General features: G+C 36.1%; 1 protein-coding gene across 13 annotated transcripts in view; it reads left to right on the top strand.

The window, feature by feature from the left end:
* The window catches only part of FOXP1 (forkhead box P1), a 780,655-nt gene that overhangs the window by 205,897 nt on the left and 550,988 nt on the right, over positions 1 to 23,770 (top strand). For all 13 annotated transcript variants that reach the window (XR_011557934.1, XM_070738223.1, XM_070738212.1 and 10 more), the window contains exon 4: positions 8,978 to 9,088. The gene's annotated coding sequence lies outside the window, so the exon portion shown is untranslated. The remainder of the gene's footprint in view (positions 1 to 8,977; positions 9,089 to 23,770) is intronic.

Below are 23,770 nucleotides of genomic sequence, written 5' to 3'. Positions count from 1 at the left end.
AGAAGTTTTGTAAAAGGTTCAAAGAATCCATATGAAAATTTAGTTAAGATCGCTACATAGTAATTATGGAAGAGACCTGATACAGACCAATGATAAAATTAAAAAAGAATTCCCTGCCAGTTCTGTGGGCATGGATTGGTCTGGAGGTCATGTGACTGGGTGGGAATAATAATAATAATAATTATAATTATAATTTATTAGATTGTATGCCCCCCTCTCCGTGGACTTGGAGCGGCTCAAGCATTTTTAAACTACAGGGTCTTCTGAACCGGTAGTACAAGATGCTTTAAAAAGTTGAACAAAACTTTTGGCCATCAGCTATAACAATCAGCTGTGCCCATGATCTTTGGAACCTTAAAAAAAAATTTTTTTAAAGCACATTTTGCTACCTAATGTTCACGCAGCACAGTTGATTATCGCAGCTGATTATCGGAAACTTTAAAGAAAAACTTTAAAAAAGCATTTTATACTAACAGTTTGAATGAACCAGTAGCATTTCACCCCTGGTAGTTAACCCCAATGAGGTTAAACGACGATGGAATAACTATTCCAAAAACTTCAGCATTGGGATTGTAGAATTGTAGAGAGAATATATTCAGGAGGGAACCTAAACAAAAGATGAAATTTGAGAAACAACAAACTGGATGGTGAATAGAAAAGCACCAAGCAAAGATGAAATTCTTTTGAATTGTTTGAAGCTTTAGAAAAAGATATTCTACTCTATACTGTACAGGTGAGGCCAGCTTGGAATACTGTGTCCAGTTTTGATCATAACAATTCCCCCAAAATGCTGAGACTCTAGAAAAAGGGCAGAGAAAGTCTGTTTTTCTCCTTCTATATTAAACAAAAGTGCTTTGTTCTCTTATCAGAATTACTTTATATCTTTCCATTCTTTTCTCGATCACTTCTGTTATAATTTTTATAACTTAACTTCAGGAATATGGTACTAAATGCCACATGTAATGAGGTAATCACTGTTTAAAAACACACATAGATGGGTTCTGATGAGAGTGGATTTGGCTTAATAGTTTAACAATATGGAGAAAAAAATAAGCAAGTTGCTAACCTAAACCTTACCTTGAGATTTTTTTAAAAAAAATTGTTTCTTTTGGTTTATTTACTTCTTGCGAATATTTTTTTCTTAAGAGAAGAAGGGGTATAATTCCTTAAGGTTGTAAAGTATATTTTTTTCCTTATTAAGTCATTAACTTTGCCAATTTACAAAACCCTTTTTCAAGAAAAATGGCTTTGTAATGGGGACACTGTCAGACTTTTTAACTACACTCTGCTGGGATCCATTCTAATAACATCTAATGCTGTCTCAGGGAAACGAATCAGCAATAGAAAGCAAGATCACTGCTTGACTGCTCCCTTTCCTAACAGGAAGAAAAGGGCTGTGATCCAGCTGAGGTCCTCAAAGGAATCCTTTAAATAATGTAAAGAATGGATATATACAAAGTGCTGTAAAAAGCATCTAACAAAGTATTTGAATTGTAGTGAGAGGATAATTCTTACAGGAATATTTACATTGCTGTGATCCTTTTGCCTTGCACATTAAATGGTAGTAAAGTGCATCAAAGATAATGGGAAATATCCAAGTGTGGCCTTCCTTTTTATAGCTGTTTATAGCATGACATCAGTAATGAGCCATTGCATCCAATACTCTATTGAGAAGCAAGATGCTCTTTCAGCGCTACCGGCGCATACATATTTCTTAAAACTGAATATAGTATTAATGTTATGTGGTTAAGAATGGCTGGGATGTAACCTTTGTAGAGGATTCCCTAAGCCTTAAAATCATTTTTAGGAGCTAAAAAAAAATAGAAAGATAATTACAGAAAGGATTTGGGGTTTGGGACAAATGTTTTCAGATTTCGCAGTAATATTTAAGATCATAGGGTTGAAAGGGAGGGATTCATTCTGGTCTTTTTAATGCTGTAGTAGGTGAAACTACAAATAGTGATTTGCTATGTTACCAGATGAGATCCAAGCTAGAAGGTTATTAATTTTCATCCTTCAGAACACAGGAAATAGATTTGTTTAAAAAGAGAGAAGAAACAAGCTAACAGGAAATTTTTACACTTAAACAGATGTACAATTTAGTCAATTCAGTATTTATTTTTAAAGAGAAATTTCTAAGGACAATATTGGATTTCAATTGATGTAACTTTCCCCCTCTTTTTTGAAAATCGGTGATCAAAACATGAGGGCAGGAAAAGCTTTTCATTAAACGTTGTTTTTAATGATGTCATATATAATTGTGATGAACACCTATATAAAAAAGCAGTTGGTTTGTACAAATTGTATATGGCAGTGATGGCAAGCCTTTTTTCTCTCAGGTTCTGAAAGCAGTGTGCATGCGCTATTGTGCATGCGCGAGTGCCCACACCCATAATTCAATGCCTGGGGAGGACGAAAATGGCCTCCCGCATCCCCCCCCGGAGGTCCTCTGGAGGTTGGAAATGGCACATTTCCCAACTTTTGGTGGGCCCAATAGGACAGGTTTATGCCCTTGCCAGGCTTCAGAGGTTTACCTGGAACCTGGGAAGGGCAAAAACACCCTCCCCTGCCCCCTTTGGAGGCCCTACAGAAGCGTGCCATAGGCTCGCCATCACTGGTATATGGCATATCAATGATTCAAACATATACTGTACTGCATTCATTATTACTAAGGGGAATCTGATTTCCAAAACGCCACGTAACAGTGGATCCATTTTAAGTATGTTTGTGATAGACTAGCTTTTTGTGGTTTCTCAGTGCATATAGTTGAACCAGTCTTTCATGTCACATTCTTCACGCAAGAACTTTTTACGGTAGCTGCAACTATACAAAAATGAGTACATTTGTGGAGACCGTTTCATAGTTGGAAATAGTTCTTTAGAATGGTGTGTATGGTTAGCGCACAAATTTTGCATACATAGATTATACATAGATTATGTCATAACATTAAATAGAACAGAAAAACATCTTGTTTTATGTTTGTTTATCTATCTATATATCTATATATCTATATATCTATATATCTATCTATCTATTATATGTGTGTATTGCTTTTATTGGGGTAGTATGTTGCTTTTTTTTAAAAAAATGTAATTTTCTTGTGCGGTAATCGGAGTCTTATTATTGGATCAGAGTATTTTAAAATAAAACAAAACCTCAATTTGTACAATTAAAATTTTTTTTATAAGAATGCATACGAAAATATAGTGTGTGCATTCTTACATAATTTACAATAATATATTAAGTTGTATTTCTCTGACATATCACATTTAACTCAAATGCCTTATTGACAGTTTTCAGGTACAGAATATTGATCCTTTGAATTACATATCTCTGTTATATTTTTGTACAGATTTTAATAGAATTTTAACTGTCAGTTATATTCTCCATTAATGCATTTTCAATTTTAAGTAGCACTCTCGATACGGTCTGAAATCCTCTGAAGAAATAGAAGATTTCCAAAGACAAAAATATACTATTAATTTTCCTGTAATTTCTTTAAAAGTTCGTAAAGCATTGAATAGGCTGATACAGTAGTAAATGAAGTAAAATAAAGTATCACTTGCTCTAGTTTTTTTTAATAAGAAAGTCCATGCATAAGATAAACACTTAGTTTTTTTAAAAAAAATGTTGAATGTTTTTCTATAATATGTTCAGAAACCTGATCAGTTCTGGCTACACTGAATCTAATAGAACTGAAAGGTCTAGTCACCTGAACTATTCTGAAGTCCTGTCTATAAAATTTTGTCTCATGCAGTATCACCAGCTTGTTAGGTCTCTTTGAAAAAAAGAGATTCAAAAACTGGGATCCATTAGTTGCATATGGCCCCTTATTTTCTGTTTCTATCATTGGGGGAAACCTTGCATTCCTAAGCTATAGTAACATTTCTGTTTCAATTTTTACAAGTATAAATGTTCTTTCTTGAGAGGTCTTTGATAATGTGGTTTGTGTTAGTATCTCAGAAAGAATTGCTTCAATTTGAAAATTCAAGAAGTAAATATTATAATCAATGAAGCATCATAAATAACTTTTATGTCTAAATCAAGCTATTAAAAGCTTTTTTATTTTAAAGTAGCTAGGGGAATAAAATAGCTGAATAGTTCATAAAGTGATATACTATTATTGCCTGCTGTGCCCATGAATTATGCCAGCTTTTTACACTTGTGAAGTAAAAAGCGGATTATAACTGTGATCAATGTATTATCCTATATTTCTTATTGTTCATTATATTTCCTTTTTGAGAACTTTTGTAGTCTAAATGGCTACTAATGACATAATTACAATTGTTTGTCACCACTGTAATATGTGATTTCCTATCTCCTCATGAAGATGTAAGTTAGATAAAGGAGGAGTTTTGGCAGGAAGACAAAGTACAGTGATTTATTAAAGAACAGATGTGGTTGTTAAAAGCTTTTTTCCTCTGGAAAAAAAACCTTAATTGAGTTACGTGAAACAGGAATGAAGTATCTGAACATTATAGGCACCAGTTTCTTGTCACTGACACAGTTATTGCTAGGAATCATAGTCAAAAGAGGCCATGAAGGTCGTTGAATCTAACCTTTCATTCTGTTCAGGAATTCAAATTAAGCACCCCCAACAGATGGCTATCTAACCTTTTCTTGGACATGCATATGTATATCTTACCTGATAACTCTGAAGATTATTTGCTTGGTATTTGCTTGCCAGTCATTAAAATCTGTTTCATTAGACAAACCAACTTTTGGTTTTCCAGTTGTATAACTGAGAATGTGTTTGTCTGGTTGTAGATGGTAATGAACCTTTAGTTGCAGAATCCCTGGAAAAACTTCAGTAAAAGTATTGTATCATGGTTCGTTAAAATATTCCCCTGATTGTAATAAGATCAGAAAAACCTCTCTCTGAGATCTTTCTTAATGAGAAAATACAGTCTTTCAAGTAGTTTGGACCTATATCATTATGACTTTCTAAGAAATAACAGAGCATTCTGAACTTTCTCTACATTAGGCTGGTAACCAAGAATTCCAGCTATTATCCGATTTACTAATCTAGTCCATTCTGGATTGGCTACAGTATCAAAAGATTTGAAACATAAAGCAGTTTTGTATGATTATGTTTTAGAATACCGATGTGTAATTGTCTTGAAGTGTGTGTGTGTGTATGTATGTATGAATGAATGAATGAATTAATTAATTAATGAGATATTCAGGAATAGTTAGAAAACACATGAATCTATTGATATAATTTCTATTCTGTCCCATCCTGTCCCATTCAATTTCTCTCATTGCTTATATACAACCCATTTCAACAAGTTCTGAGGGCTCTAAATATGTTTACAAGTATTTTTTAAACATTATTTTAATTTCCTCAATCTTTTGATTGATCAAAAATATTTCTCTATCGTCTGGATTAAGCATGTTTGTTGTCTGTCATCTGGCTCACTAATGGTTTCTAATCTGATTCAAAAACTGCTTTCTGAAGATATCACACAAGTGATATCCATATTAACCCAGATACTGCTAGTCTATAGTCACCATCTTGAGACATAATTGTATTGGCCATTAATATCTATAGGATATTGCACATTTAGCTGACACAAACTTGTTTTCAGAAAATCTTTATTCTGATAATTTACCATCCTGGGTTAAAGAAATGCTAATGCATGTATAGCTGAAAGTGCAAAATCCTTTCCTTCGAATTGTAATTTGTACCAATTTAGGCCAAATTTATACAAAGTGTCCTGCACATCCGGTTTGCATAATGATTGAGTAAGGCCGTTTTTTAAAAAAAGTTGTATGGCATTCTTGATATTTAAACCTTAACTGAGTTAAGTACCTGTACAGGTACTGTTTGAATCCTTGGTTTATTTACTGGAAAAGAAGGCATATACAGTTGTACTTCTACATATGAACATAATTTGTTCCGTGACCAGGTTCGTAAGTAGAAAACTTCGTAAGTAGAAAAGTTAGAAGCAATTTTCCCTGTAGGAATCAATGTAAAAGCAAATAATGCGTGCAAACCCATCCCAAAAGTCGCTGGGAATCCCCATCTCCAGACTTCCGTTGCCACCCAAAGCACTCTTGCACTGCTGGGATTTCCTTGAGCATCCCCTCGCTGGAAATCCCCGCCTCCAGACTTCCATTGCCACCTGAAGTGCCCATTCTTGCGCTGCTGGGATTTCCCTGAGCCTCCCCTCGCTGGGAATCCCCATCTCCGGACTTCCGTTGCCACCCGTTCTTGTGCTGCTAGGATTCCCCTTATTTTTTGTTTATGCTACAGTAAGCTAATATGGTATTTGGAATAGTATTATTTTTCTTCAATTGAAATAGTAATCTTCCTCTACAGAATACTCAATTCTCCATAGTCGGTGGACCTAGCATTCAGGATGTGTTGTCCTCATCCACTCAGAATAAGGACTGTTACTTTTTGTCGGATCCGCTCTCCTAGGACCCAGTTTCGGTCCTCAGACTGGATGGACTTGGCTTCCCTTTCTTCCTCTTCCTGAAGACTGACTTTTACCTTATTGACTGTTTGAAAAATTGGATTTTGTAACCTTTCCCATTGTGAGTTTTCTACTAATTTGACAGACAGCATGCTTCCATCAGGGCGCTCGGCAGTCGAACCTCGGCCCCTGCTTCGACATGTGTTAGTGCTCTAAGCTAGGCATTGACCATCAAGGACTTGCCCTGGTCCAGCTTTGGAGCAGGGAGCTCCTGGAGTTCCTAGATGGCTGTAAGGATCATTTGGGGGATGGTGTGACATTGGAGGGTCCCTCAAAGTGATAGGGCGCACTGACTGCCATTCTCACTCCTGGAGTTCCTATGCACATTGCACCACTTGCTAAAAGAGCCAATGGGGGGCATTTTTACCCTCTCTTTCTCTCACCACTTAGCTCCAGCTAATCTGTTCAACAACAAACACAGTGGCTGCCATCCTTACAGCATTTCTCAGCCTGGGCTGTGATCGGCTGACGCTTATGATCAGCGTCTACTTATGAAATTTTCTAGATAAGAACCAGGTGTTCAAGATTTTTTTGCCTCTTCTCAAGAACCATTTTCCAATTACAAACCCGAGCCTCTGAAACTATGACCGGAAAAGGCAGGGAGAAGCCTCCATGGGGCCTCTCTAGGAATCTCCTGGGAGAAACAGGGCCTCCATCCTCCCTGTGGTTTCCCCAATCGCACACATTATTTGCTTTTACATTGATTCCTATGGGAAAAATTGCTTCTTCTTAAAAAATTTTCTACTTAAGAACCTGGTCATGGAAAGAATTGAGTTCGTAAGTAGTGGTACCACTGTATATAACTAAACTTAAAATAATCAACAAATAAACATTAGGGGGGTTAGATATATTCTTCTTTCATCTTTTGCTAGTGTGGTTGCACTGTTTACTGTGTAGTAGTACTGTTTACTGTGCAAAAGTAGTATTTCTAACAATTTCTAAGAAAATTGCATGACTTTGTAAATGTTTGTCAATGTATGACAACAATATGTAGAGTTCTGTGTTAAAGTATTAAATTCAGGTTTTTTAAAACACACACATTACTATAGGTGTCAGAAAAGAGTTTACAACTCATAAATTTCCATAGTGTTCCAGATGAATATGTGTCAGCTCACCATCATTGGAGTTGTATTAGTGAGGGACTTGAATAGTCTTGGAACTTGAACTCTTGAATTGGCTTCTATATAAAAGTTATTGTAATCATTAGAATTAATTATAACAGTGCAGGTAATCCTGCACTATTGACCATTTGTTTAACTGTTCAAGGTTGTGATGTTGCTGAAAAAGTAACCGGTGTATCCCATAGTCACATAATTTGGACACTTGTGGGCACCAGTTTGCAGCATTTCTGGGTTATGCAATGTCCATTTGCTGACTTTGTAGGAGATTTCTGACAAATGAAATCAAGGAGATAAATTTGGATCCACTTAACAACTGTGGCAAAAAATGTCATAAAATTGAATGTGACTCCTTTAACATTTATACTGCGTAGTAATGGAAATTGCAGTTCCAATTTTGGTCATAGGTTGAGGACTATTTATTAGGAGTTCCATTTTTTTTTCTTTTTAAAAAAATACTCTCCTGACTCCATCTTCATATTCCTCTAAATCATCTCTAATTTAGCAGTCTTCTTCTTTGGTTGTTATTTCATATTACTCTGAAGCTGGTGATGCATGTTGTACAGTTAACATATAGAAATGAGCTGATTGAGTATAATTTGTATTCATTGTTAAATTTAGTAACTGCACTGAGATTTGAATTACGCTAATCAACTTTTCTTGTAATTTGTATAATTTACATACTGTACACACACTTCAAATGCATGACTCTGGTGCAAAACAAAGTTTAATTAGTGTAACAGGGTTGCATCTGCTTCCAAAGTGATTGATTTTTCAAAGTGGGTACATCAATTGCAAGGGGGATCTTGGAAGTAAACCATAATGGTAAGGGACACAATTTTTGAGGAAGCTTTCTTTCATTTGCCCCATTGAAACAAATAGGAAGTGGTTATGTTGCTATGATTTTCATAGATCTTTTTACATTGGCCAGTTTTACACACTATAATTTTCTAGTGACCTGTGATCAGAATTAGAAATAAAACCACCATGAAAAAAAAATCCGTTGACTTTGGTTTAAATCTTGGAACAAATGTGGTTTTTAGCAGTAATTTTAATATATATTATTTGCATAGCGATTTGTTTGATTAAGATATTCTGTTCCATTCTATTTAAGAAATTTCCATAAAAATTACATGTTTAGAATATTACCATAAAATGATTGTACAATAAAGTTACTAGTTTTTAGTTATTTAAAACTACTAAAAAGAAATATACTCTGGGGGAACGTAATAATGGCTGATAGAGTTTGAATGCTTATTTTTTCTTTTCTGATGAATAGATTTTTTTAAAATTAAGTGAGTAAAAGTAGACCCATCTGATGACATCAGCAACATAATTTTGTAGCACCGAGATTCAGTTCTTGCTTTTTATTTTAAATAGGTGAAAAAAAACCCCACTGAGGTTGATCAACTTGATTCAACTTGCATACTTTACTATGCAGTTTACATGGTTAAACTTGGATCCTCTCATGTTTAAAACCCCACTGTGACTGTAAGTATTTGTATATTTTACTTTTAAAGTATAAATGTGGCTCAGGAGGAAGGATGTGTATTTTCATGGCAATTATTTTAGAGATATTAATCATGATGAGCCCAAATAAATGCTTAATTTTCAGTAATGAGGGTATGATTAATATGGGTGTGATATTTTATAGTAGGGTTTCTCCAGTTTTATAATAGTAACTTTAGGTAATCAGGAAAGTTATATTGCTGTAATTGAAAGCATAATACAACTCCACGGTAAAAGTGTTTTTCCCCTTTTTAATGTTTTTGCATAAATTTACTGCTGACTATTTGACAGCTTCATGTAGGGCAACTACCGTGTTTTCCCCAAAAGAAGACCCTGTCTTATATTTTTTTGAACCCTGGAATAAGTGGATGGCCTTTTTGCCATCTACTTAAAAGCCTGACTGGGCTTATTATCAGGGAATGTCTTATTTTGGGGGAAACAGGGTATTATGTAAAAGGAATCTAAATGAATAATAATAGCAAAGTTTGGGAATTGTTTCATTTATTTCATAAACTAAGTTGACTGGCATGTAAGTTGAAATCACTGCCTTCCTTGCCACAAGTGGAAATACACCAATTGGATGGATAATTGAAGAACTTTATTAGACAATCAGTCATGACTTTAACCAACCTTTTCCTATATAAATTTGTCAAAAACAGGCTCCCTTCACCACATTACATACATGAAGATTCTAAAACACACTATCCCCAACTCAGAAGAAATTTAATTCAGAAGGCCTTACAATAAAAGTAATTGATATCCATCAGCTTATAAGAGATGAAGCCTCCATTTCTAAAACTGATACTTTTAGACTTGAACACTGGGCCCTATCTAATAAAATGAAATTCTATACAGAATTTTATTAAGTAAGAAAAACCAAAAATATACATATAAACTGGGTGAAACCACACTCAATAGCAGTGACTGCAAGAGGGATCTTGGTGTCCTAGTAGACAACCAGCTAAACATGAATCAACAGTGTGCAGCGGCAGCCAAAAAAGCCAATGCCATCCTAAACTGTATTAATAAAGGGATACAATCTAGGACTTGGGATATAGGATATAGGATATAGGGACTATAATACCACACTATAAAGCCTTAGTTAGACCACATCTAGAGTACTGCATCCAGTTTTGATCACCAGACTACTAAAAAGACATTGAAACTCTATAGAGAAAGTGCAGAGGAGAGCAACCTGAATGATTACGGGACTGGAAACTATAACATACCAAAAAGCAGTTGCAACAACTGGGCATGGACAGTCTAGTGAAGAGAACAACCAGAGGAGACATGACAGCAGTGTTCCAATGCTTGAGGGGCTGCCAGAGAAAGGAGGGGGTCAGGCTGTTTTCCAGGGCACCAGAAGGCCAGACAAGGAACAATGAATGGAAACTGACCAAGGAGAGATTCAACCTGAAAAATAAGGATAAACTTTCTGACAGTGAGAGCGATCAACCAGTGGAACAGCTTTACTTACGGAGGTTGTGAGAGCTCCAACATTTCAGACCTTCAAGAGGAAATTGGGCTGCCATCTGTCTGAAGTGGTGCAGTGTCTCCTGCTTGAAGGGGGCGAGGGGGGGGGTTGACTAGATGACCTACAAGGTCCCTTCCAACTCTAATAATTTATAATCTGTTGTAATTGTACTGGTGAGGGATGGGAGTTTATTTTTTCACACTAGGTAACGGCACATTGAATGAACTAAATAAAACCAGAGCAAAACTTTAATAGTGTTGGTCTACTTAGGCCCCCTTTATATCCAAGTAGCATCCACATTCAGCTCTGTCGTATATGCCATATGCTAAATAAATCAGCTCTGACAATATTCAATGGCAAAGAAGGAATTTCAGACATCCATGAAGAGACAGATAGTTTTTCAGAGAATGAACTTTGATTTATACTGCTTACATCCCAGAGCTAATACTACAAAGGTAATGGGACTACAGTAAGAGAGAGGGGCGGCATTCAAATCTAATAAATAATAATAATAATAATAATAATAATAATAATAATAATAATAAATAAATAATTAAATATATTAAATTGTTCCCAAAATCCCAGAAGAAACAATGCTAGGAGTGGTGGCTCATGGTTTCATGGTAGTGATTGACATTTTACTGCCTATCCCAAAAGGTCCATGATCTCAGAAAATTGTTGCAAGTCATAGTTTAAAGTTTCAGTATTTTGGAAACTTAATCCATATATCCTTCATGAATCATGACTTTATTAAAATCTAGCTACTGATGGATTTACTGTATATCATGTAAAGTACCGTAATATATGGCACAATAAAAGAATTTTATGTAAACAATAGCTGTGCACCACTTTCAGGATATATTATCACATATGCTATCTATCAACAACTACTTTGGTGTACTGTTCTAAAGAAAGACATACAAGTTTAGTATTCAAGTTCCTACTTGCCAGGAAGTGCACTGTATTAGTTTCTTAGTTTCACCCACAATATTTCCCAGTGCTATTAGAAATATTGACTGGCTAAATATTACAGCTAAATACATTGTTGTTGCAGAAATGGTGAGATATAAATGAAGGAAAAAATACCGCTCAAAAAAATAAAGGGAATACTCAAATAACACATCCTAGATCTGAATGAATGAAATATTCTCATTGAATACTTTGTTCTGTACAAAGTTGAATGTGCACAACTGAATGTGAAATTGATTGTCAATCAGTGTTGCTTCCTAAGTGGACAGTTTGACTTCACAGAAGTTTGATTTACTTGGAGTTATAGTCTGTTGTTTAAGTGTTCCCTTTATTTTTTTGAGCAGTGTATATCTTTGAAATTTAACATTAAATTATATTTTGTATGTCTTTATTTAGCAGTATTGCAGCTTAAACTTTTTAATGATACGTGGGAATTATAACAATGAGATCCAGAAAAAATAGAAAGTTTTAAAATTCCAGTAAAAGTTTGTATTGGGTTTCTGCAGTTATGCACCATAAATTGATTTGTGTGTTTCAGATAATAGATAATATATTTTATTATTGTATGTATTAGATATTAAACATATTATTGTATGTATTAGATATTAAACACACATATATTTAGCATTTCTATTAAAATATTCAACATTTGAATACTGTAATTAAACTAGTTTATATCATATGTTGGCTATCTTTACTTAATACGATGCCTAAATGTGACCAATTTTCCATTAGAAAAAACAAGGATATCTTGGTAAAAAGACAGGCTTTGAAGGTGTCTTACCATAAGTAATGAGAATTTTAGTTACGTGGTTTTGATTTCTTTAATTTTTGCCATATTATAAAAATAGATACTTTCTAGGTAAATTAATCCTTTCAAGGAACAAAATAATTTCCTTTTTGGAAAGGCTTATTAAAGTCTTGTTCTTTCTAATCTTAAAATACTACTTCTGTTAGGTTAACAATATGTGAAGAAATTACATCATTTTAAAAGAAGAATGATCCCAACCAAGCTATGTATTTTACAATTAGATCATGGAAATGAAGGCTTTCAATTAGGGAAAATGAGATTTAAATTCCCATGACATGTCTGAAATTTAGGTTTTTATTTTACTTTTTCTATTTTTTTGTAAATTAGATTGTTCCTACTTAAACAGGTGGTTTTGAAGGCTGGTTTCACTGTTGTTTTAATCATAGTTTAGTTACCATGGAGAAATATGCAAGTTAGCATTTATACACAGAAGTGAAATTTATGCTGCATAGATAATAGCCTAAATTTAGCATGACTTAAGTTTACCACTTCCTTTGAGAGAGGGGGGGGGGAGAGAGGGAGACAGAGGGAGACAGAGACAGACAGACAGACCGAGAGAGCAATGTATGGCTTATTTATTGCCCTATCAAGAAAGGAAATATTTTTTTAAAATACAGTTTTGTGGCTTGTTATTCATTCCAGATGAAATTAATAGTTGTGCTTTCAAAGCTTTTGAATGATTTAACTTAATAAAGCATTCCGTGTAATAAAGAGATTGATTCTACTCAAGATGTTCTGATGTTCAGTGGTGTGCAATATTTTTCTTGTAATTCTTCAACTATTTAAAAGAGAAGCTGATTTTCACTTATAGGATAAAGATGACTGAATATTGGCACTAAAATTAGGGACAAACCATATTTGAAGGATACACTGTTCTGCTCATCATGGGACTTTTTAAAAAACAACAACAGCAACCCTAATTCTACCAGGAAATTTTTTTCTACCATTATAGGAACTCCTATAAAATTCTAAATTGACCATTAGCTGTACAAGATCTTTTTTTCCTACTATTTATTCTTCTTCCTGCTGTGCTGAAGGCAACTGTTAAGAACCATTGCTGTCACTTTGTTTAACTGCTACCACAAAGGTAGGGCTAAGTTTTCAAGGACAAATGTAGCAAAAGTATCATGATCCAACATGAGGTCCCCCAGCACGCAAAGAGCAGCAGATCCCTTTCAACACCAGCTGTTCTCACAGATATAGATTGCTGCAGTGAAATTTTCTTCATATAATTCAGGAAGCTCTAGAGAATTCTCCAAAACAACTGTGCCAACAAGGAAAATGTTGAATTTTTCATCAGCTTCCCAGTACAGAGTGTTAGTGGGCAATCCATTCATTCATGACCAGATGTTCAGTGTAGTAACACTCCGCAGTTAACGTGAACCTTGTGGCCTGTTTTACATTGGTTTTGCAAGGACATTGGCAGCAACCTAACATTGGAGAATTGTGGCCTGAAAAAGCGAGAGGCTGAAGTGTGTGCTTGTGGCTTCCTGGTTGGTTTTCACCAGCAACCAGACAAGGTAGGAAGTGATGAAAGAAATAAACAACACAGCACAGTTATTAGAAAAGCACTGGAGAAAACATTGTTTCTAAATTACTAAATTATAGTTTTCAAAGAACTATAGGGATTTTCCCCAAGTTCTTTATGATTCAGAAGGAGAAATTATTATTGCTAAATGTTTAGTTTGACATGCTTTAATCTGGTTATGTAAACTGTAAGTGAAAAAAAAATAGTGCTTGGAAGCCTGTAGCTGTTAACATGTCAAGGCTATACTTGAGCATATGTAATCAGTCTAGGAGGTATTTTAAAATGTATAGAAACCTTGTTTGAGCATATATCTGGGATAGTCAGATAAAGATTAAAATTCCTCGTTGCTGCAGATTTGTGGTTTCCTTTATAAACATATATTTATGTCTCTTGCCATTTGAGTATGTTGTGGTAGGCATTCGTCCTCTGGAAAAAAAATAATATCGAGTAGGAGGTTTGGAATAAATAGTGTGATTTTCTGCTTTGAGAAAGGATTCTTCCTTAAAATGATTAACTGTTTTTGATTCTAGATGTGCCAGCTGGCTAGAAAAAAAAATTGATAACATTTAAGGTCCCCACCTTCCTCTTCTAAATGGAAGGTTCTTTCATTCATTCCTGCCTATATTATGTTTCCAAATAAGTCTTGATTTCCAAGAGAAATATTAGATGAGGCTACTATTACATTGGATTGCGACCACAATTTAATTGTAAAAGTTTTCCTCTTCCACTAAATAAAATATAATTTAGGTACATTTCATATCTTAATTTTGCTTTTCTGGTATAGCCTCTGTATTATTTCTTAAATCCTTAAACAGGTGGCATTTTCTTAAGTTCAGTATTGTTTATTTTCACATGCATGGAAATCATTTCTAAAATATCTGTGCATCGCAGCCTTTTCCTGTGGCAGCGAGCTCCTTCATCTTATTTTAATCACTCAGCAGAGTAAAACTCACTATTGTGGCTCAGGTTTGCTGTGCCCTAGAAAATGGTGGTGATGGGGGACAGAACCAATTCTTTCACAGAGCTGAACCCCTCCCCATAATAATGTCTGTTTTGGCAGGGTTTGGTATCTCTTAATTTGTAAGGTTATAATGAAGGCTGCAGTTCCTCAGCATTTCCAGCTTCAGAAAGTCACACATCGGATTGGGGAACCCAAATCCATCATGAATTATCTTGATCTTCCTGAGCAATTCGCTCGTGGAGGAATACAGTAGATGGTAGCTCTATTGCTTCATTGCTGTTTCTTTAAAAATCTTGCTTTTAAAAAAGGGGGCTTGCAGCCGCAGAGTATCTCGTCTGTCTTTGTGGGAAGTTGAAAGCCTCTGAGAAGCATACTCCAGTTTCCATTGAATCCGACTTACTGATAGAAAAACGAGAACAAATTTACAGTAGCTGTGACATTAGTTACCTTTATTCAGCCTGGTCCAGCTGCACTAAGCCCTGAGGAAGCCTCCGCCACGCACACCGTTTGTTCTTGGGTGTGAAAGCAAACAGTATTTGAGTTGGCAGAAGTTCCTTTTTAGACCGTTCGCTGCCTCGGCAACAAACCTCAGCATGAGCTTTTCTGATTTTGAATGTTTCCACTGGCAGGATGGCCTTTTTCCACATTTCTTCGGTTTGAAGAAACAGATTAGGAACTTATTTTGAGTTTGTTTTTTGAAAATGGAGAAAAAGGCCAAATGCCAGAATTTAACAGCTGTAGTTACTATGTCATTTGTAGGTTTCACTTTATATGCTTCCAGAGGAATCTGGGTTTTTTCTTAAAAAAAAAAACGTATAAAAATATGCTCAATGCTGTCAATGTATTGAAAGGTTTTTGTTTTGTTTTTTTTAAAAAATGAGTTATTGTTAATATTGTGTTTCTCTCTATGGTGTTTTATTTTACATATCTGATATTTTTGTCAAGGAAGAAATTGTGTGTGTGTGACCATTTTGAGATGATTAATTTTACTTTTTAAAAAATTCTAACAGGAAGAAATTGTACTTGCCCAAAGGATTTCTTGAAAATCTTACAGATTTCTGTACAGTTTATTTATAACTCAGGAGCATTAACTTTTATTTTTTGGGCAATCAGTACATAAATTACCTATAAATTTGTACAAATGTCTCTTATTTACTTTTTAATATTTTTTTAATAGAGTTCCACCAACTTTCAACAGTTAGGATAAAATCAGATCAGGAAATGAATGCAGCTAGCCAATAAATTATTGAATGGAACTTGCTATTAAGTTCTGGAATTTTGTGGTCTGTTAGTTCAAAGATATTATTATGTTTTGCCAAAATCCATTAATATATAGAACAACGTCCAAAATATTTATTAACAGTCTTTAAAAGTTCATGCAAAAGTTTTTCATTACATAGGGAAGAGAGAAAGAGCATGCAGACATGTTAATAAGTGAATACATCTCTACTTAATTTCATTTGCCACTTTATGTTCAAAGGAATATCTTAATGGTTTGTTAAAACAGTATTAAAAAGAGATAATAGCTGTTACACATTTGTATCCATGAGATTTATAGTTGATTTTATTTATTACATCTGCTACATGTTTGTGTCATTGTGTGATGTCAGCTTGGTTAACTACTGCTACTCTGTTGCCAAGTAGTTCTAAAAAGGGAATGAATTGTGAATTTCCTTTTTGGATGCACAAAATAGAAATAGTTTCATTCTCTTAAGTAACATTCAGCCCAAACTATTGAAAGCATCAAATCCTTTTTGTAAAAAAAAGTTCATCATAGGAGATCCATCTTGCAGAGAAAATAATCATATGGTTTGCTAATATCATTTATAACTTATTCTATTTAATTTCTGAATGTAGTGGGTGGGTAATTTTTAGCTATGATAGCATTAAAAAGGTTTGTTATGATTTAGTCTAATTAAATTTTTGTTTCATTTATATACATGTAACAGGAATGCTTTTTTCTATGTGCAGTTTTCTTACTATATCAGCATCTCTTGAAACAAACCAGTGCTTCCTTCTCTTTCCACTGACCAAAGTTGATTATACAGGACAGCCACATTTGCATCACTTCATACAAAGGTTGAGACCAACCATTGTGAAAATATTGTAACAATGGAGAGTGGTTCTTAACAATCCATAAAGCACACTAAGTCTTCTTAATACTTTTTCAGAATAAATGCAAACAACTAAATAGCAAGTTGGGATGTAGAAGACATAAGAAAGAGATTACCTGAATGACAAGAATGATCAAAATAATAAAATCAGCTCATGTTTCTAGAGATTTTCCTTATAACACTACAGGATTGTAGAAAAATAATATATTGATGTGTGCTTTTCTATCTTCAAACAAAGAAATCACATGGATTCATCAGGTAATCTATTGTCTTTTGCCAGCTGTAATTCTGGCTGATAAAATTTATTTCATATCATTTAACTTCCCTGTAAACAGAAGAAACATAATCTGGAAATATGGGGAGTTTAGTACAGTAGTTCTGAAAAAAAAGAAATTATTTGTAAATGAGTAAGTAAAACATTATCTCTTATGATTGATTCATATATGCATCTTTCTTTTAGAAGAATATTTACAGTTATCTTACTATTTCTCTTTGAGATACTGAAGACTTTTCTGAAGATGATAAAGTTTATCAAGTGAGAAAGGACTCTTCAGAACTAATTTTCCTTCTTTCAGTTGTCAGTTATGTGATCTTTGCAGTTCAGAGATTTGAAATCTTTTTCCCCATAAAATGAGGCAGTCATTTGGCGGCTGATACTGCTATCTTTGAAATGCACATAAATAGCTTAAAGTTTCCCTATATGCTAGAAAGAGTATAGGGGTGTAAACATGGTATTTAGTCTAGTAGAATAGCACACAGCTTTTGTTTAGCCATGTTATAACATTGAAATCATTTAGTAGGATGTAATGGAAGTTAAAATTGGTTGGGTGAGCTCCTTAACAGTAGAAATAGAAATAACAGAGTTGGAAGGGACCTTGGAGGTCTTCTAGTCCAACTCCCTGCTTAGGCAGGAAACCCTACATCACTTGAGACAAATGGTTATCCAACATCTTCTTAAAAACTTCCAGCGCTTCTGGAGGCAAGTTGTGCCTCTGATTAATAGTTCTAACCGCCAGGAAACTTATCCTTAGTTCTAGGTTACTTCTCCCCTTGATTAATTTCCATCCATTGCTTCTTGTTCTACCCTCAGGTGCTTTGGAGAATAGCTCTTCTTTGTGGCAGCCCCCGAAAAATTAGAGCACTACTATCATGTCTCCTTTCTTTTCATTAAACTAGACATACCCAGTTCCTACAACTGTTCTTCATGTGTTTATGAACATATAGTAGAGTGAGACAGACACATGATTAAAAAACTAAACATGTGAGCTTCTTCTAATAGTATCAACAGAGGAAATCATCTTTCATTTTTTACCAATATTTGAAATAATATCTAATATATTTCTGATATCTAAGATTGGACCATATGTCAGATTTTGTCTTCTGATACCCATTAATTACAATCAGCATAGTAAATGTTTGATAGAGCTAATATAACTTGGTGTTTATTCTGCAGCAGCAGCAGAGTAATACAGAAGATTGTAACTTTGTCCTACTATTTAGTGGGTGATCAGATTTTTGCAGATGAATTCTGCTAGTCTTACAATCTTAGTTATATTCCATGCATTGTTGGCGATGGTCCAGTGAACATCCATTTAATTTTTCTGCGGCAAATATGGCTTCTCTATAGTTTTCTTTGCAAATCACCCTTCTTGCTTTCATCAATAGAAAAGTTCGCTGCCATGATAAGACTATATCTGCTATTTAATCTTGCTTTCCATTTTACATATGCCTAGGTGGGAAAAGTTCAGCCACCCTTTTGAAATGGCTGTTGTGATTTTAAGTCCTATAGTCCTGTATATTTTATTTTATGTACGCTGAGAGCATATGCACCAAGACAAATTCCTTGTGTGTCCAATCACACTTGGCCAATAAAAATTCTATTCTATTCTATAGTACAAAATCCTTCCAGGTCTTATATCTCAGCAGTACGGTCTTCATCTGCTGTACCACCTTGTCTGTACGGCTCGCAAATTTCATATAGTACCAGTCGTCCATATGCACAATTTGGAGTTGCACCTGCCCTTTTACTATAATTATACATCTGAGAGTAATATAGTTAGCCTGTTTAGATTGGAAAATTATTTGCAGTGGATTGCATAAACCACATTGTTTAGCTATATGAGTTTGCAAGGATGGTTATAGTGTACATTGAAGTAGCTTCCCAAGCTTTACCAGTAATCCTTTAAGTACATCTTACATTGACTTTCTTGAGTTATACAGAGATAGAGGTTCTTCCCAGGTCATGTTGTATTGTACCAATAAGTATAGCATTATGTGTGTGTGTGTCTCTCCCCCCCCCAACTATAGTATTGTTGATGTCTTTTTTTCTAACAGCAGCTTGCTAGGTGGGAATTTAAGTGTATCTCTTCCTGAGCTGGATTAGAAGTGAAGAGCAAAAATAAAAATAATTTAAAAATACATGGTTTATTTCTGCTTTTCTGCTCTGCTGAAAGTACAGGAACATAGCCAATAAAAAAACCTCTTCTACTTATAATAATAGTAATGTTAAAATGCCTTAGTGCTTAAGTTGTATGATAAAGGAAGAGGCATTTATGATGGTAGTGACTAGAAAGCTTAATGATTTGGGGATCTGTTCCTAACCAGAAAGCATCCGCAGAGATTTACATTAGCTCTCTCAAAAATGTTTTAAAAGCCTGCAGCAATTTCTGTTCTAATATGATAATTTGAAGGATAGAGCTCCAATTAAAACCAGAGTATAAAATGGCAGCAATAAAACTTATTAGCATAGTTATTTAAAAGCAAGGAAAAGTGAAAACAAACATAAGCCAGAAGTTAGTCCTAAAAGGATTAAGGTTATCAGATTGTGCTACAATACCATTCCAGCATAGAGAAATGTTATTCTCTTTAAGCTTGTGAAGCAGCTCGGAAGAAACTTTATGTTGACAATCTTATAGTAAACATAAATTCATATATGTGACAGTATTTCCCCTAGTCTGGCCCCCATACAGATTTTAAGTGATATTAAACCTGCCAGTATAATGAATTGCTGTTAGAAGTACTTGGGCTGACAATGAAGCTTTATCTAGCTGCACTTTATATTGTCAGAAGCTTAGTTGCTGTATTTGTAATTCTTTGAAGAGTAGATCTCATATATAGTAGTGAAATATACTTGCCATTTATGTATAGAGAATCGTTGCCAGGTTTTTCCTATACTAAAAGGTATATTTTGGAAACAACTTCTGTCATTGGATAGCCAAAATCATGTCTAATTGAATTTCAAAATTCTAAACCTAACATTTTCAGGAGAAAATGAGGAATATGAAAAAAGTAGAAATTGTTTTGTTTAACTTATGCAAGCTATGCCTTTTAATATTTTCTAGTTAGAAAAGTTTCTGTCATAAACTGATTTTCTCCATAGTAGATACCATCCATGATGGGTTGACCTTGTCCGTCAGCCAATGAGGACTGAATCCATTTTAATGTCAATTCTGCTTCTGTCCCCATGGCCTGCTTTTGACTCAGTTCTCGCTATTGACAGGATGTGTCATCAATGTAGGGATATAGCTCCACTTACTTTGTGACAGCTCTTCCCTTTTTAGCATTTTCAGCTCTTCAAATTGAACACCTGATTGAGTGAGTGTATTCTTCCCCCAATTTAACATCTTTCATAACATAGAGGGTTAAAGGCAACACGGTGTGAGGGGCCCAAGCTCCACCCGCTTGGCTGAGGACACAGCTGCGGTCAGAACTGCTTCCTGACTTTGCAGCATGCTCTCAGAGCATCGGCAGCTAAGGTGATTACTGTTGACATTAATGGTTTGGGAGAGAGAAATCCTGTTCCTTCTTATGGCAAGAGGACTTGCTGTTCCATGGTTCAGTCGAGTTCCTGCCTCCCGCCTGATGCATATAATGGGGTCCAGTCCCAGAGCAGGAGCACCATTCACCTCAGCCAGGGGAGTTTAAAATGGCACTTTCAGCGGAGTCCGAGTCTGCGGAGAGGGGCGGCATACAAATCTAAATAATAAATAAATAAATAAATTCAGATAGCCAACTCCCCGCCTGGCTCAAAAGTTCCAATTGCTGGTCTTGTACTTGGCCAGCAATTCCTGTTGTTCCCTGCAACTATGCTCAGTGTGGTTAGGACCTAAGTAGACTAAGGGTGTGGCCAATTAGCCTGCAGCTCTACTCTTGAGGAGATCTCCTCCAGAGTAATCACTTCTTGCCTCTTGGCAGCCCTGCATGCTCTTGCATTTAGGAAAGGAGTAGCCCCACCTTTCCCATCACTGCCAAGAGGTACTGAAGGTTCCAAAATCCCTGGCTGGACAGGCTGGACAGGCTGCTGGCAGGCCACAACAAGACCAAAACAAGTGGCAACTTCATCTGGACATCTTCTCCCAATTGACAAACAGATTTGGCTAACTGCTAGTCGATCTCTTTGCCACAAGAGGAATGCCCAAGTGCTCAGTTCTTCACTCATTTCTGCTCCCCGGGAGTGGAGGGGACCAATGTTCTATGCAGTCCTTGGCCGCCAGGTCTTTTTATGCATTTCCCCCATTGGCTCTTCTCTCCACAAAATCTTGGACGAAAATGCAGAGGTCCTGCATATAGCTTCTCATTGGCCCAGAAGAGCCTGGTTCACGGATCTGATGACATTATCTTTTTGCCTTCTCTGGCAGATCCCCATAACCGAATCTGTATTCAGCCAAGAGGCAGTGGTGCATCCCAATCCCTATCCCCACTGGCTTCAACTGACTGCCTGGCAGTTGAGAATCTGCTGCCAGATTCCTCCAGATGATTAGCGAACAGACATATCTACTCAGCTAGCTGGCGGATTTTCTGTGCATGCTGTCAAAGTTTGGACTGCTCTCCTCTTCAACTCTCTGTGGGCCAGCTATTGGGTTCCTACAGACAAGTGTTTTTCGCTGAATACCCTCTGGCATCAGGTGGTGGCCCTGTCCTCGGTGGTATCCTGCGATTCTCTCGACTTGTTGCACCACTCCCTTATCTGATGCTTTCTGCAAGGGGTCTCTGCAAGTCGTCCTCCGCTTGTCAATCGGTTCCCTACCTGGGACTTGAGAAAAGTCCTGGATTTCCTGATGGGGGCTCCTTATGAGCCACTTCCCTCTGTTATCTTTTCCTTAAAGTGGTCTATTTTAGTAGCGACCACCTCAGCCCAGCAGATCTCAGAGATAGTGTCCCTCTCTGTTTGCAAGGACCTTTGCATTTTTCATGCCCCAACCAAGTGGTGCTTTGCCTAGACCCCACATTTATCCCTAAGATAAATTCTTGGTATCATCGGGCTCAAGATCTTATATTGCCCTGTGTTTGTCCACATCCTTCCAGGCCTCTGGAGCTCAAGTGTCACACCCTTGATGCTTGGAAAGCCCTCCACCTCTATATTAAGTGTACTGAGACTTGTGGAGTTCCGAAGCCCTTTTTGTGTCATTTCACTCAACCTCCTTGGGCCAAAAGGTATCCTCCTCCACTGTGGGATGGTGAATCCGGGGCGTCATTGCGAAGGCATCACTTGTCAGCCACTCCTTGCCCCCCGGGGGTAATGGCTCATTCTACCCATAGCGTGCTAGTTTCTGCTGCTTGGTCCACTCAGGCTTCTTTAGGGGAAGTCTGTAGAACAGCCACCTGGGTGTCCCCTAAATCTTTCATTCATCATTACAAAATTGACGTTTTTGCCTCTCTAGAGGCAGCCTTCAGCCACAGGTGCTCCAGCAGATTCTGCCTCAGTAAGACCTGGGGACCTTTAGCTTCCGTCCCGCTGAGCACTAGCTTTGGCAAGTCCTATCATGGATGATAGCTCCACCCACTATGGAGAATTGGTGTTGATCTTACCTGTACGCTCCTTCTTGTAGGTATGGAACTATCATCCATACCCTCCCGTTTCTTTGGCTTAGGTCCCGGCGAGTGGTCAGTTTTTTCTACTTTGGTTGCTGAAGCTGCTGAACGAACGAATTCCTTGCAGAGAGACATTTCTTCCAGAGTTCCTACGATGCACTATTTTATGACCACACCTTGAGCCTGTGCTTCGTCTTCATGAAAAACAAGCCACAGAGACGGAGGCAGAATTAAAACAGACTCAGTTTTCATTGGCTGATGGAAGAAGTCAGTCCATCATGGATGATAACTCCACACCTACGTAAAGGAGCATATCAGGTAAGACCAATGCCTCTTCTGATGGTGAGCTCCATTCCTCCAGGTAGTTTGCACATGGAATAATTGCATACTTAAAATGCTTAAACTGCAAGTATTTACAGCTGTAGTTACTATGTCATTTGTAGGTTTTACAGCTGTTGTTACTATATCATTTGTGTAAACTTGAAAGTTTCTAACAATTTGCAAACAAGAAAAACTTCATTAAATGTTTATAATAAAATGTATCTCTTAGTTTAGTTAGTATGCTCAGTATAAGTCATAGCAGATTCACAGCCATATGTATGGCAGTTTTTCATTAAGAAACCTAATTATATATTTCTGAAGCATTCTGCAGAAAGGATTGTATTAATGCAGCATCATATTCTGTATGTCTTCTACTATGAGATTTTTTATTTAGAAGGGCATGATGCTTATGATAACTATGCATTAATGGATGACTAGATTGATGTGTGTGCATGTACACTCTGTCATATTTTTACGTGGTCTGTGCAGCACACAATATGCATTCCTTCCTTGCAGTAGTGAGTGTTATGTGTTGTGTTTATGGGATGCATTCTTATACCAACATACTAAGAAGAAGCAGAGAATGGGCCATATGTTAAAGGGAATAATATCAATTTTGTGTAATCATACTGTCTTATCCTACATATATATAATCAATTCATTGACTGCCTCAAT

Source organism: Erythrolamprus reginae, chromosome 2 (assembly GCF_031021105.1).
Source record: "Erythrolamprus reginae isolate rEryReg1 chromosome 2, rEryReg1.hap1, whole genome shotgun sequence".
Lineage (NCBI taxonomy): Eukaryota > Metazoa > Chordata > Lepidosauria > Squamata > Dipsadidae > Erythrolamprus > Erythrolamprus reginae.
The sequence above is the reverse complement of the archived record's forward strand: the minus strand, read 5'-3'. Positions and strand labels throughout refer to the sequence as shown.